The sequence below is a fragment of the Dasypus novemcinctus genome, chromosome 18 (genome assembly GCF_030445035.2).
Source record: "Dasypus novemcinctus isolate mDasNov1 chromosome 18, mDasNov1.1.hap2, whole genome shotgun sequence".
In the NCBI taxonomy this organism is placed as follows: Eukaryota; Metazoa; Chordata; class Mammalia; order Cingulata; family Dasypodidae; genus Dasypus; species Dasypus novemcinctus.
Genome location: NC_080690.1, coordinates 84041463 through 84055634, shown reverse-complemented (window position 1 = coordinate 84055634; position 14172 = coordinate 84041463). Strand labels below are relative to the sequence as shown.

The 14172-nt window shown below is 41.6% G+C and overlaps 1 long non-coding RNA gene across 1 annotated transcript in view; it reads left to right on the top strand.

The window, feature by feature from the left end:
- Nucleotides 1-13693, top strand: part of LOC101446258 (uncharacterized) — a 77052-nt gene extending 63359 nt beyond the window's left edge. The window contains exon 6 of the long non-coding RNA XR_011646415.1: nt 7917-13693. This is a non-coding gene — a long non-coding RNA (uncharacterized lncRNA). The remainder of the gene's footprint in view (nt 1-7916) is intronic.
- The last annotated feature ends 479 nt before the right edge of the window (nt 13694-14172 follow it).

Genomic DNA, 14172 nt, shown 5'->3' with positions numbered 1-14172 from the left:
ACTGTAGGGACAGTTACTGGACATTGTATATCCTCCCATTGCCCACTGGGTGAACTGGGGGAAAATGTAAATCATAATGTGGATCATTGACCATGTGGTGCAGCAGATGCTCAGAGATGTATTCACCAAGTGCAATGAATGTCCCATGATGTTGGAGGAGGTTGTTACAGGAGGAGTGGGGTTAGGGGGGTGGGGGTATTTGGGGACTCATATTTTTGTAATGTAACATTAAAAATAAAGACAAAGAAATTTTAAAAAGACACACAGAAGAATATACACCAGAAGGAAGAAAGAGAGCACCATTGACCCAGCAGAGGAGAGAACTTTGACCCACAGCCCCAGGAAGAGAGATGAGCCATTTTCCTGATAATCTGCAGCTGAAGAGAATAGAGCAGTTGAACTGAGGAAGCTTGGAAAGAAATAAGCTTTATGCCAGCCTACAGCTGAGATCAGAAGAAGCTGGGCCCCAGGAAGTGAACCCTGGACCTCCCATATGGTAGACAGGAGCCCAATTACTTGAGCCACATCCACTTCCCAATATTGTATTTATTGACTGTATAATATTCCATCACATGGCACAGTTTCAACCTTCTTTTTTTTTCTATTTTTTATTAGCTTCTTTGATACTTGGCACTGAAGTTACACAAGCTATCTCTAGGGATTTTTTTCAGTTCTAATGGCTTATGATTTCCAACTATTCATGCATTCTGAATAGTCTCATCTATAAGCACCCACCATCCCTACATTCACCTTTCCTCATTCCCAAGTAATAAGATACTGATGTTGGATGATCTAGGCTCACAACGATATGACCAGCAACCATCACATTCAGCTCAACTTCAAATATGACCTTGGTTCAAGCATTCACTTGGCAGGATTTCCTGGGCAATATATTCCTGATTCTGTACCCAAGCTCCCAAATGCCATACCCATTTTGAAAGATCTGAGAAAGCAGGCAACCTCTTTGTAACAGCTTGATATTGTTTATGAATTCTAAAAGTAGATAATAGATTATTTATGATTATTATTAAGGCTTTGATTGGGCCTGCATTGATAGGACGCTGCATTCCCACTCCCTTGGTAGCCAGGGACTCACAGAGAAAACAACAAGGCACAGGAGTTAATTGGAGGTTTTTTTGGATGCTGGAGCCCAGGGAAGTAAATACACAGAGAAGCAGGTATGTGAAGCCTCCCATAGACATGGCAGAGGCCCTGGAAAGAGAGACAAGCTATTCACCTGACAGTCTACAGATGGCCTTGTGGAGAGAACAGAGCAGCTGAACCCAGAGAGGAACAAGCCTGGGAGAAAGACTAGACTTAGCCCAGCTTGCAGCTGATACTGGAAGAAGCTGGGACCACAGAACCTTAAGAGGAAGAGGGAACCTGAACATTTGCAGACATCATTTGCTCCAAGACATGGCAACAGTCTTTGGTGAGGGTAATAACTTCTGTTTTATGGCCTGGCAACTATAAGATTCTACCCCAAATAAATACCCTTTATAAAAACAACAGATTTCTCATGTTTTGCATCAGCACCTCTTTAGCTTATTAATACACTCATTACATACAGAGACTAAAACTGACCAACAATTACTGCCCAATCTTGTCTAACGGAAAAATTTAAGGTATGGTGGGTGGTTCCTTTAAATAATGATTAGCTGATGAAATTGTGCTTTCATAGCAAGTCTTTCATATTTCCCTCAAGCAATGCATTTCTAATCCATCAAAGCTCCCGGCAGAACTGAGTCTGTTGGAGATTTGGACCCAAAGGGTATTGGGAATGAAAGAAAGAGAAAAGGAGAGAGTGAAACAAAGAAAGAAAGAGCGAGCGAGCTGGGATCAGGGGGTCTGCAAGTAGTCACTCCTCAGACAACTTTATTTTCTACATGTGGCATTATATATACTCAAACTATGAAGATAACAAGCAGTGTAACTACCCATTAACAAGACTCATAAATTAAAGAACTTATCTCAAAGTACACAGATTTAGTATTCCTTTCAAACTACAAAGTGTGTTTGCTCATATTTCTCTCTGCCCTGGACAACTCTGTCCTGTTGACTCAAAAGGCTTAATTGCTGCATTCCTATGTTAAAAGCATAGCCATGGAAACAGCACGTCTCCCTTTGTGAGATCACCATGCCTCAGTTTCCAACAGAGTCCTCAGGGGATCCTAAGTGAACCCAGGTCAGAGAGGAGACAGATTGCTAAACAAGGCTCTGGGTTATTTGATCCTTTCAAATGTTGGGAAAAAATCTGGGATCAGATGCACGGTGAGGCAGGAAATTTCTGTGGAAAAAGAACATATATATTATATACATATAAGTTGGCTGTAGCTTGAAGAAGGAAGAGAACAGCAACTCACCTGGGACATAGCTTTAGGTACAGAGGAAGTCAGTGAGTCCTCTTCTGGGTTCATTTCCTGGGGAAGGGTGAGTGCTGTGAAGGCAGAACCAGAGGAGGAAATAAAACAATGAGGAGCCAGGCCTGCCTCACAGCTCCAGGATGGTTGCATTTACACTTATCCCCTTTCTATGCATCTTTCCACACTATTCATGAATATCCTGAGTGCTTGAGACAGAATTCTAAGATGTTACCCCAAGTTTCTACCCTCTCCCTATGGTGTACATGCCCTGTATAAACAGTCCATAATTATGTCACTAATTAGTTGACTATGAGTTTACCAAAAGGAAGTTTATTTGGGTGGCCCTAACCTAATAACCTGAGCCCTTTAAAAACAGAAGAGGTGAGCCAAAGACAAACAGGTATTGTCAGTTCAGAGAGGTGGTCTCCAGGACTTGAGAGTGCTGGCTGACAGGTAACAAGAAAACAGGGATATCATTCCTACACTGCAAGGAAATATAATAAATTCTGCCCACTACCAGTAGGCTTGACAATGGATGCTGAGCTCACATGAGCACCTCAGAGCAGCCAAAACCTTGACTGCAGCTTTGGGAAACACTGAGCAGAGGAACTGGGGATAGAGAGGTGCTGGGCCCAGACTCCTGACTGAAATGTAAGATAAGAAAGGGATTATTTTAAGCCTCTGACTTTGTAGCCAGGTGGTACTCAGCATAGAAAACTAATACCCAAAACTGGGCTGGGAAGTGCCTGGACATATTCCAGCCCCACCCAGTCATGAGGAACCATCTCCAGCCTTGATGCAAAGATATGAAAGAGGTGTCTTGCCTGACTCAGTTCTCCAAAATCCCCAGAATTCCTGCCCTAGCAGGAAAGATGCCTGAAATGTTGATGAGATCCTAGGTGAGGTGTGATGTGGCATGAACATGCCTGCCCTTGTGGCCACAAGGACAAGGCGCAACCTCCAAGAGCAGCAGCCCGGACAAGGGGCTGCCCTTGGGCCAAGAAGCACTGCAAAACCTCAAACCAGGGAAAAGGGTAAGTGTGTGCCTTAAATTTTATAGAGATAAGGGAAGAAAGAAAGACTGTATACTGCCAGGAGGAAAACAAAATAAAATTTAAAAGCCACAGGATGTTGAGAAAAAAACACAAATTCCAGATGTTACTGCAGTTGATTTTGTCAGCTGGCACTGGATATCCACTCCACTTTTTTCTAGTCTGCCTTCCTCTATCACAGAGGTTGCAAAATAATTTTCCAACTCATTTGTACCTAGGATTCTGAATAGAAATAATATTCCATGCTTTAGATTCACATGAGTGAGATGTGGATGACAGAAGTAAGCTGAGAGTCAATTTTCAGATGATTGGGCTCTCACACAGGCCACCTTTTAGAGTATCACAGAGACATTTTTGGTTGTCACAACTGGGGAAGGTAAAATTAGCATCTGGTGAGTAGAAGCCAAGGATGATAATTAACATCCTACAACATGCAGGACAGTTCCCTACAACAAAGAATTATCTGGCTGAAAACCTCAGTGGTGCTGAGGTGGAGAAACCCTGGCCCTAAAAGACATCAGGTACCTCCACTGTTCCCCATCCTTTCTGCAGGATTCAGCCCTTTCCAGCCAAGGGCCTGAGACATTGTGATGTTTCCTTTTCCTCTCCTGAGTCTACTGTTCTTCCCCTTCCTACAGAGACCTTTTCTCCTGTGTTCCCTCATCTCCTTTTCTGAACCATCTTTTCCACTCTCTTCTAACTCAGGCCAACCACACTTCTAATTCCCACAAAATCACCTTGTCAATGTTCCAAATATTTAATTTTACACCCATGTAAACCTCTGAGCATAGAACCTTGGTGCGTGGAGTCATTCTCTCATCTGGACGGGGTAATGTATAAACACAACCAGTTAATTGTTTAAAAAGCAATATTAGGAGAAGTGGACATGGCTCAACTGATAGAGCACCCACCTACCATATGAAGGGTCCAGAGTTTAATACCCAGGGTCTCCTGACACGTGTGGTAAGCTGGCCCACACAGAGTGTGGCCATATGCATGGAGAGCAGTGCCATGCAGGGGTGTCTCCATGTAGGGGAGCCCCACATGCAAGGAGTGTGCCCCACAAAGAGAACCGCCCTGTGTGAAAAAAGCACAGCCTGCCCAGGAGTGGTATCATACACACAGAGAATGGATGCAGCCAGATAATTTAACAAAAAGAGACACAGTTTCCCAGTGCCACTAGATAATGCAGGTGGATGCAGAAGAACACACAGCAAATGGACACAGAGAACAGGCAATGGGGGTGAGGGGTGGGGAGAGAAATAAAATAAATCTTAAAAAAAGCAATATTGGGGAGGCAGATGTGGCTTAGGTGATTGGGCTCCCATATGACATATGTGAGGGCCCAGGTTTGATTCCTGGGGCCTCCTGGTGAAGGCAAGCTGACCTGCAGAGAGCTGATGGCCCCACGCCACCTTGGAGAGCTGACAGCAGACAGTGAGTGCAAACAACAAGGGGGGGGGATAAATAAATGAAGCAAAATAAATAAATCTTTATTTTTAAAAAAAGCTGTATTACGGAAGCGGACTTGGCCCAGTGGTTAGGGCATCCGTTTACCACATGGGAGGTCCATGGTTCAAACCCCGGGCCTCCTTGACCCATGGGGAGCTGGCCCATGCGCAGTGCTAATGCACGCAAGAAGTGCCATGCCACGCAGGGGTGTCCCCCGCGTGGGGGAGCCCCACGCGCAAGGAGTGCGCCCTGTATGGAGAGCTGCCCAGTGTGAAAGAAAGTGCAACCTGCCCAAGAATGGTGCCACACACATGGAGAAATGACACAACAAGATGATGCAACAACAAAAAAGAAACACAGATTCCCATGCCACTGACAACAAGAGAAGCGGACAAAGAAGACACAGGAAATAGACACAGAGAACAGACAACCGGGGTGGGGGGGGGAAGGGGAGAGAAGTAAACTAAATAAATCTTTAAAAAAAAAAGCAATATTAAATGGAGTGGTAGACTGAACGATATATTCCAATTTACATATGTTCTTAATCTTACATTGCATTCCTGTGAGTGTGATCCCACTATAAACAGGAACTCTTTTTTCCTTTTGTTTTTTTAATTAATTTATTTTTAATGTTACATTTAAAAATATGAGGTCCCCATATACCCCCACCCCCCTCACCCCACTCCTCCCAAAACCACAACCTCCTCCATCATCATGGGACATTCATCGCACTTGGTGAATACATCTCTGAGCACTGCTGCACCACAGTTTACACTCTCCCCCAGTCCACCCAGTGGGCCATGGCAGGACATACAATGTCCAGTAACTGTCCCTGCAGTACCACCCAGGACACCTCCAAGTCCTGAAAATGCCCCCACATCACATCTCTTCTTCCCTCTTCCTGCCCTCAGCAGCTACCATGTCCACTTTCTCCATCTCAGTGTTACATTTACTTCCACTACTACTCACATTAGTTTCAGAATAGAGTATCAGTAAGTCCACTCTAATCCATACTCTATTCCTCCATCCTGTGGACCCTGGGATGGCTATGTCCACTCCACCTCTATATCGAGAGGGGACTTAGATTCCACATGGCTGATAGATGTAATTCTGCTTACAGTTGTAGGCACTCTTGGCTCCCTGGTGTGGTGGTTGACCTTCTTCACCTCCCTGTTAGCTGGCTGGGGTAAGTCCAATAAACCAGAAGGTAGGAGTTGCAAGTCTAAACAGGAACTCTTGAAGATGTTTTTAGTTAAAGTGTGGCCCAACTGAATGAGGGTGGATCCTGATCCAGATTACTGGAGACCTTATATTGATAAGCCAGGAAGTCACAGAAGCAGAAATAAGGAGAAGGATATCACCTTGTGACATGAGGCAGGGATTCAAGCCGAGGAACCCCAAGGATTGTTTCAAGTCAGCACCAAATGCTGCTGACCCCAGGAGGAAGCCTTCAAAACCATGAGACAATAGATTCCCATTGCGTAAGCCAACCTTTGGGCAGTAGTTGTCATGATAGCCTGGAAAATTAAGACAAACAGTTCCTCCAGAAGTTGAACACAAAATCACCATATGACTCTGCAATTCTACTCCCAGGTATATACCCAAAAGAAATGAAAACAGGAACACAAACAAATGTGTAACAATGTACATATCAGCATTATTCACAATAACCAGAAGGTGGAAACAACCCAAGTATCTATCAACAGAATAGAACAAAATGTGTATATCTGTAAAATGGAATATTATTCAGCCATAAAAAGGAATGAAGTTCAGATGCACACTACAACATAGACGAGCCTTGAGTTCATTAAGCTAAGTGAAATAAGTCGGACACAAAATGACACATACTGTAGGATTCCACTTACATGAAGTATCCAGAATGGGCAAATTCATAGAGACCAAAAGTAGTTTAGAGGATACCAGAGGATGGGAGAAAGAAGGGAACTGGGAACTGCGGCTTACTGGTTACAGCATCTGTTTGGGTTGTGAAAAAAGTTTCTGAATAAATAGTGGTGATGGATAGTTGAATAATATTGTGAATGTAACTAAAGCCACTAAATCGTACAGTTAAAAATGGTTAAATTGACAAATTTTACATTATATGTATTTTTTTAATAAATCATGTTCATTGTATTTATGTTTGCATGGCCTAGCCCTGCCCAGATAAATTTAACTCAGAAATCCATGTATTTTTTTCCCAGATGGAGAGCAATTATATTCTCCTCTTGCAAGGATTTCTGATTACTACCATCTTAGCATTTTCCACTTTTTTTTCAACTCTGGCATAATTAAACTATTTGAACACTAAGAATGAACATATGTATTTTAGCACAATAAAATTAAAACAATAAAACATGCATGCAAGATCTGAAAAACAGATAACTATTTAAGAATAGAATTGATAGTAATTATAAGGAATCTGTCTACACAGAGTTTAAAAGAAGTTTAACAGCATAAATAAGACATACTTAAAAGCACTTGAGGAAAATGTGTCGAAGACCCTATTCACACAAAACAATCCATTAGATGTTAACACTATTAAAAAATTAAGTATTAGTTGACATGCAGGCAAAAAACATAAGCAAACTAAAAAACATGCAATATTCAAAGAAAGTGGTTACCCTCACTAGAAAAAGTGAAATAAATAGGGCAAGAATTTTCTTCTAAAGTAACAAAAGAATATTTTAATAAAGGCAGCCATGAAATTATGGGCACAGCCAGTCCACTTTTTTAAAAAAAGATAGTTAGATTATACAAATGTCACATAAAAGTATAGGAGGTTCCCATATGTCCCACTCCACACACACCCCACACCCTCCGACATCAACAACATCCTTCATTGTTGAGGCACATTCATTACAACTGAACACATTTTGGAGCTTTGCCCCTAAGCGTGGATTAAAGTTTACCTTGTAGTTTACACTCTCTCCCACACAATTCTGTAGCAAACCCACTTCTGAGAATGAATCAGAAGCAAGTATTTAAAAAATTTATGACTGAAGACATACATATTAGCAGTTTTGTTTGTTTGTTTGTTTTTGTTTTTTAGGTACCAGGGCGGGGGATTGAACCTTGGACCTCGTATGTGGGAAGCCAGCACTCAACCACTGAGTCACATCAGCTCCAGCAGTGATTTATTATAAAATAAAAACCATTTAATGACAAATGGCTTGGGTATCCAAAACTGTACCAAAATAAAAACACAAATGTTACAACTATTAAAAAATGCTTACTATATATTAATCCTACCTATCCTAGTATAAAATTTAAAACCTGAAAATTACTTTTGGAAATTCAAAATCCATTTTACAAGACAAAAAAAAAGTCATGTTTTGACACATATTGCCCCTTACAATCCTGAATTTTGCCATAGCAAACCAAGTTTTGAGACTTCCTAACAATAACATGATTCTTTTTTAGTTATCATCTTATGTCTCTAAAATATGTTTCATGTTTAATATCCACTTCACAGTGATAGTCTAGATTTTCATGGGTTGGGTTTTACAAGTCCTTCCTGCTACTCATTCTTTGCCCCTTCTTTCTACTCAGTGTAGACACAGATCTCTTTTCCTAATGTTCTCTACAAACAAATCTCCTTTGCTCTGAAGTGTTGCCACTTTTGGATGCTCCTGAAATATGAATTTCTTTCAGGGAAGACTTTATTTTTGAGGTAGTTCTTTAAGGACAATGTTCCTACTCTTCTACTGGCCAGTAATCTTCCTCGTAAGTTATTAACCTAGCTCCCCACCACCCCCACCCCAGCCTCCTTTTATAAACTTTCAGGCTCAGGTTATAGCAGACAGCCTTACTCAAGCTGGAAAATGAGAAAATGTTTATTTTTAAAAATGAGAAAGAATGGATAAACATCTGAATCAAGGAAAACCAGCAAAAGATAGGAAAAACATCATTGGAAAGTAACTGAAATAAACTAATGTTTTTACAAAATACTTTTTTTATGGATGGGAAAATTGATACAAATCTGTAAAAAAAGGAGGGGGGACAAAGAAGAATATAATATACAAAGTGGATTTAAATTACAAGTCAAGGAAGGCAGTTTCCTCTTTGAATGTCATGAAACTCAAGGGGGTATGTGTGGGTGAGAGGGGTCCCTCTGGGAGCTGACAAGGCCATTCCTTGCTCCACAACCCTAGCAACTCTGAATGGATCTACCCAGCCACATCTCAGAGGCATCCCCTCCTTGCTGACTTTCTGGGCTACCACCTGCAATGTCTTTCTCCTTCCAAATTATCCTTTACTCACCTGGGCATAGGCTTCCTGTCACATCTCTCTCTGCCACCCAGGGTTCTTTCCCTTTTTCTAGTAAGGAGATAATGTTTGGCTTGGAAATGGAAAAACCCATAATGAAAAAAAATAATGTCATAGAATGGGATCTTAAAATTCATATTGTCCTTAGTTATTAAGAAATAAAATAAATTGCAGAGGTCACAAGAAGATGACAAAGTCATCTTTGGAATGTGGAAATTTTTCAGGTATTATGCAACAGAGCTGTCCATTCCAACTTTGTACAAAGTACAATTTCCTTGAGAACAAAACAGATACTCAACCTGTGAAGTGAAAGTCATTTCCAAATTCATCCCAAAGGCAACAGGTATTCCAACAAGTAAATTCTCAACCAACCAGTGGTTATAAAATCTTACCTACTACCTACTTAGATGAAGTTGCTGAAGTTTTCCAGCATCACATTCTCTACAAATCCTTCTGAGTATGGTCCAGTCTTCCCCGTTCTTCATGAGAGAAAGCTATGATCACATCCCTGAATATCACTAATTCCTGCAACAACAAATGTGAGTATCTGGGCCATTAAAGAAAATATTTGCAAAACAAAGAAGAAAAGACCATTGCAAGAAGTGGGGAGATACATCAAAGAAGTTAAGGCATGGGGAGAACAACAGCCACAAATGAAGAGAAGGGTTCTATATATTCTGGAGTATTGCTACTGGGAACTATAAAATGACCTTCATAAAATGAAATATTTCCATTAAAAAAAGTTCAAAAACAAAAATTTTAAAAATCAGCTTAATGGAGTTCCCCAAATCAATAAAAGTATGAATGGAAGCAGACTATACATTTTGTATTTGGAAGATACAACTTCTTAAGCTAAGTGTGGATTTTTCTCATGGCTTCTTCTGTTCAGAAATTAAATAACAGTATGATAATGTATTAATATTTGCTTTTTTAGGTGTTCATTTCAGTTTCAACAAAAATGTTTGGGAAAAATTAAACTAGAGCATTGGATCTCAGTCAGTGGTGATTTTGTCCTCCAGACAGCATCTGGCAATGTCTGACATTTTTAATTGCCTTCACTGGAGTATAGTGTATTCCTAACTTCTCCTCAGTAGAGAACAGAGGTGCCACTGACCATTCATCAAAGCCTAGGCTAGCCCCCATTGACAAAGAATTATCTGGCCCCAAATGTTATTAGTGCTGAAGTTATGGAAACTTGAACTAGGGAAATAATTTTTCCTAGAATTATTCCAAAATGTCTAACTGAATCTCTGGATTAGAAACCAGCATTTGCACATTATTTAAAAATTAATTGAGGAGTGGAACCAGCAAGATGGCAGCAGAGTAAGGAGCTCCTAGAGTTGGCTCCTGCTAAGGGCAGTTAGCAAACACCCAGAGCTCTCTGGAGCTAGCTGAAGCACCTGTTTGGGGGCCCCAGGAGACCAGAAGAGCATCCTGCCACATCCTTGGGGGAGTGGAAGGAGGAGGCTGCCCATCTGCAGAGAAGACTCATAATTAGAGTCTCCATGCTGTGGAGGTTGGTGACCTTCCTGTCGGAGTCACAGACCTGAAGGGTATCAGGAATGAAAGATAAAGAGAGATTGGGAACAATTATCTTATTAATATAGGGTAAAGTGTCTGATTGTAAAGGATCTAAGGTGGCAGCAATTTGCTGGCATAAAGCCCACACAGATAAAGGAATGGATTCCCCTCTTTGATATACTCTTCATAGTACCTTCATTACCTGTTTCCACTGTTTCAGATTCAAAAGATTTTTCTCTTGTGGCTGAAACCAATAACAGTGTTTTTGTACTAGAGCAAAAAGTTCAAGTAAATCAGCAGTTTTTACTGAGACTCCAACAGTATTTAAAAGAGTTTTTAGTACCTGTGAATATTCTTCCAGACGTCCTGGTTGATTACCCATACCCTGATGCTAGCAGAAACAGAATTAATTAAGATTCTTACCACTGTATTGTCAGACTCAAGTCACCTTTCAATGGGCGCCTCAACCTTTCAGGAAGGTTTTCAGTTTCTGCGTTCCTGATACTGTAGTGGAAGAATCTCTGCTGCAGTCATTGCTTCAGGCCCCACGTTGGGCGCTGGATATCAGAGTCGCAGACCCGAAGGGTATCAAGAATGAAAGAGAGAGGATTGGGATCAGGGGATCTGAGAGTATTGATTTCTTAAGCTCATCAGACAAATTTATTGGTATCAGGGGCTTCTTTATATACCCCAAGCAATCGTGAGAACCAGCAACTATTCTAGCTAACTATTCCTGTTACCTCATTCTTAAAAACACAGTGGATGAGATAGTAACCAAAACTCACAATGTTCTATTATGTTATTGAAACAAATATACTCATAAATCTTGTTGCCCAGGTTGTTCAGTTCTATCAAGTCCTGGTTCCACTGGAATGTTATGTCTGGTTCTGCCAGAATGTTACATCTCCCTGAGAGATTAGTGACCTGCACATATATCTCTAGGGACGGCATGACCCAATTGTTAAGGAAATAACTTGCTATTATGGAAACAACATGCCTTTGTTTCCCACACATCCTCCACTGGAGGCACACGCAGCCTCAAGAGCTGTTCTGTGGCTAGAAGTGGAAGGCCCACTTCCCCAAAACAGGGGAGGAAGAGACAGTTGGGCACCAACTTCAGCTACTGATGAGGAAATTCAGCAGGCTACAGTATGATCCTGAGAAGAGCTAATTTGAGCTTGTCCAAGTCGGAAAGAGGCCAGGAGCCCCATTTGAATTCCGCGCCTGGCATGAGGGAAGCAGGGTACACTGAGAATCCTAGTGCTTGTGGGGACTGGCTTCTTCCCATTCAGATCATATTGCAGGTCTGGCCTAGGCCCCAGTGCCACCTCCAGCAGGGAGGAAGCTCTGGGGACCTGTGTCAGCCTCTCTGGGAAATTACCAGCCAAGCCATGGATGCCAGTGATTGTCCTACTCTGGCGGCACAAGCCACCCCAGGAGCTGCTCTGTGATGGGAATTGGAAGCTCCATTTCCCATAAACAGGGGAGGAGGAAATGGTTGGCTGCTGATTTCAGCTACTGATTGGTAGACTCAGCTGGCTAAGAGATAACCCTGGCAACAGCTGGGGTGTGAACCAGCCCAAGTCAGAAAGGGGCCAGTAGCTGCCATTCTGACTCTGCCCCCAGCCTGAGGGGAAGCCGGGATGACTGAAACTCTCAGTGTCAGCAGAAGCAGTTTCTTTCTCACAGATCAGCCTGCAGCCCTAACCTGGGCTTCAGCCCTGCCTCTGGCAGGGAGGAGGCTGAGGAGTCCTGCACCAGCCTATACAGGTAACTAAGGGAACTTTGGCTGGAACAGACTGAAAGTAAGAAGTCTACCAGGGCAATTGCAGTCATCTTGGACCCACACTGCATAGATTGCTGCCTACACCTGTAGCTCCAACCCACCTGAGGCAGGGGAGAAAGGGATGTGAAGCTTCATCAGTCTCTCTGGGCAAATACAGTCTAGGCCTTCACGTGGATTATTCCACATAGCTGTGACTCTGTCCCTACCCCTGACAAAGGAGAAAGTTGGAAGAAGATTCATTGGTCCCTGGCACAATGAGGGCAGCTTGAGCCTCCACAGCTTACAGCACCAACTACATGCTTGGCTCCTACTGCATAACCAGCAAGGGAGAAATGATAAGAAGCCCTAAACTAGGGAGAAAAACTGCACCCAGAAAAAAAAAAACTCTAGTAAACCAGATGCAAAGACACCAACAAAAAATTACTATCCGAAACCAAGAAACAGGAAGCTATGGCCAAGTTAAAGGAACAAGATAAGCCTCCAGATGCCATAAAGGAGTTGAGACAACTAATTATAGATGTTCAAACAAATATCCTTAATAAATTCAATGAGATGGCTAAAGAGATTAAGGATATTAAGAAGATATTGGTACTGGACATTGTATGTCCTGGCACGGCCCACTGGGTGGACTGGGGAAGAGTGTAAACTATAATGTGGACCATTGACCATGTGGTGCAGCAGTGCTCAGAGATGTATTCACCAAGTGCAATGAATGTCCTATGATGATGGAGGAGGTTGTTACAGGAGGACTGGGGTGAGGGGAGGTGGGAGTTATATGGGGGTCTCATATTTTTTTAATGTAACATTAAAAAATAAAGACACAAAAAGAAGACACTGGATGAGCACAAAGAAGACTTTGAAACCATACGTGGAAAAATAATAGATCTTATGGGAATGAGAGGTGCAATCAATGAAATTTAAAAAACATTGGAATCATATAATAGCAGATTTGAGGAGCCAGAAGAAAGAGTTGGTGAATGTGAAGAAATGGGCTCTGAAAGTGAACATACAGAAGAAGAAATGAGGAAAAGAATGGAAAAAAATTGAACAAGGTCTCAGGGAAATAAATGACAGCAAAAGGCGAGCAAACATACATGTCATGGGTGTCCCAGAAGGAGAAGAGAAGGGAAAAGGGGCAAAAGGAATATTTAAAGAAATAATGGTAGAAAATTTCCCAACCCTATTAAAAGACATAGATATCCATGTCCAAGAAGCACAGTGTACTCCCATCCAAAAAAAAAAAAAAAAAAAAATCCAAATAGACCAACTCCAAGACACATATTCATCAGTCAAAGGCTGAAGACAGAGAATTCTGAGAGCAGAAAGAGAAAAGCAATGCATAACATATAAGAGATATCCAATAAGATTAAGTGCTGATTTCTCACCAGAAACCACTGAGGCAAGAAGAGAGTGGCCTGATATATTTAAGATACTACAAGAGAAAAACTTCTAGCCAAGAATCTTATATCCAGCAAGACTGTCTTTCAAAAATGAGGGCAATATTAGAATATTCACAGATAAACAGAAACTGAGAGAATTTCTAAGCAAGAGACCAGATTTTCAGGAAATACTAAAGGGTGTGCTGGAGCCTGAAAAAAGAAGACAGAAGAAAGAGAAGCCTGAAAGAGAGTCTAGAAATGAAGATTATATCAATCAAAGTAACTAAAAGTGTCAAAAGAGTAGTGAAAATAAAATATGACAGATAAAACTCAAATAGTCAGGAATAAATTTA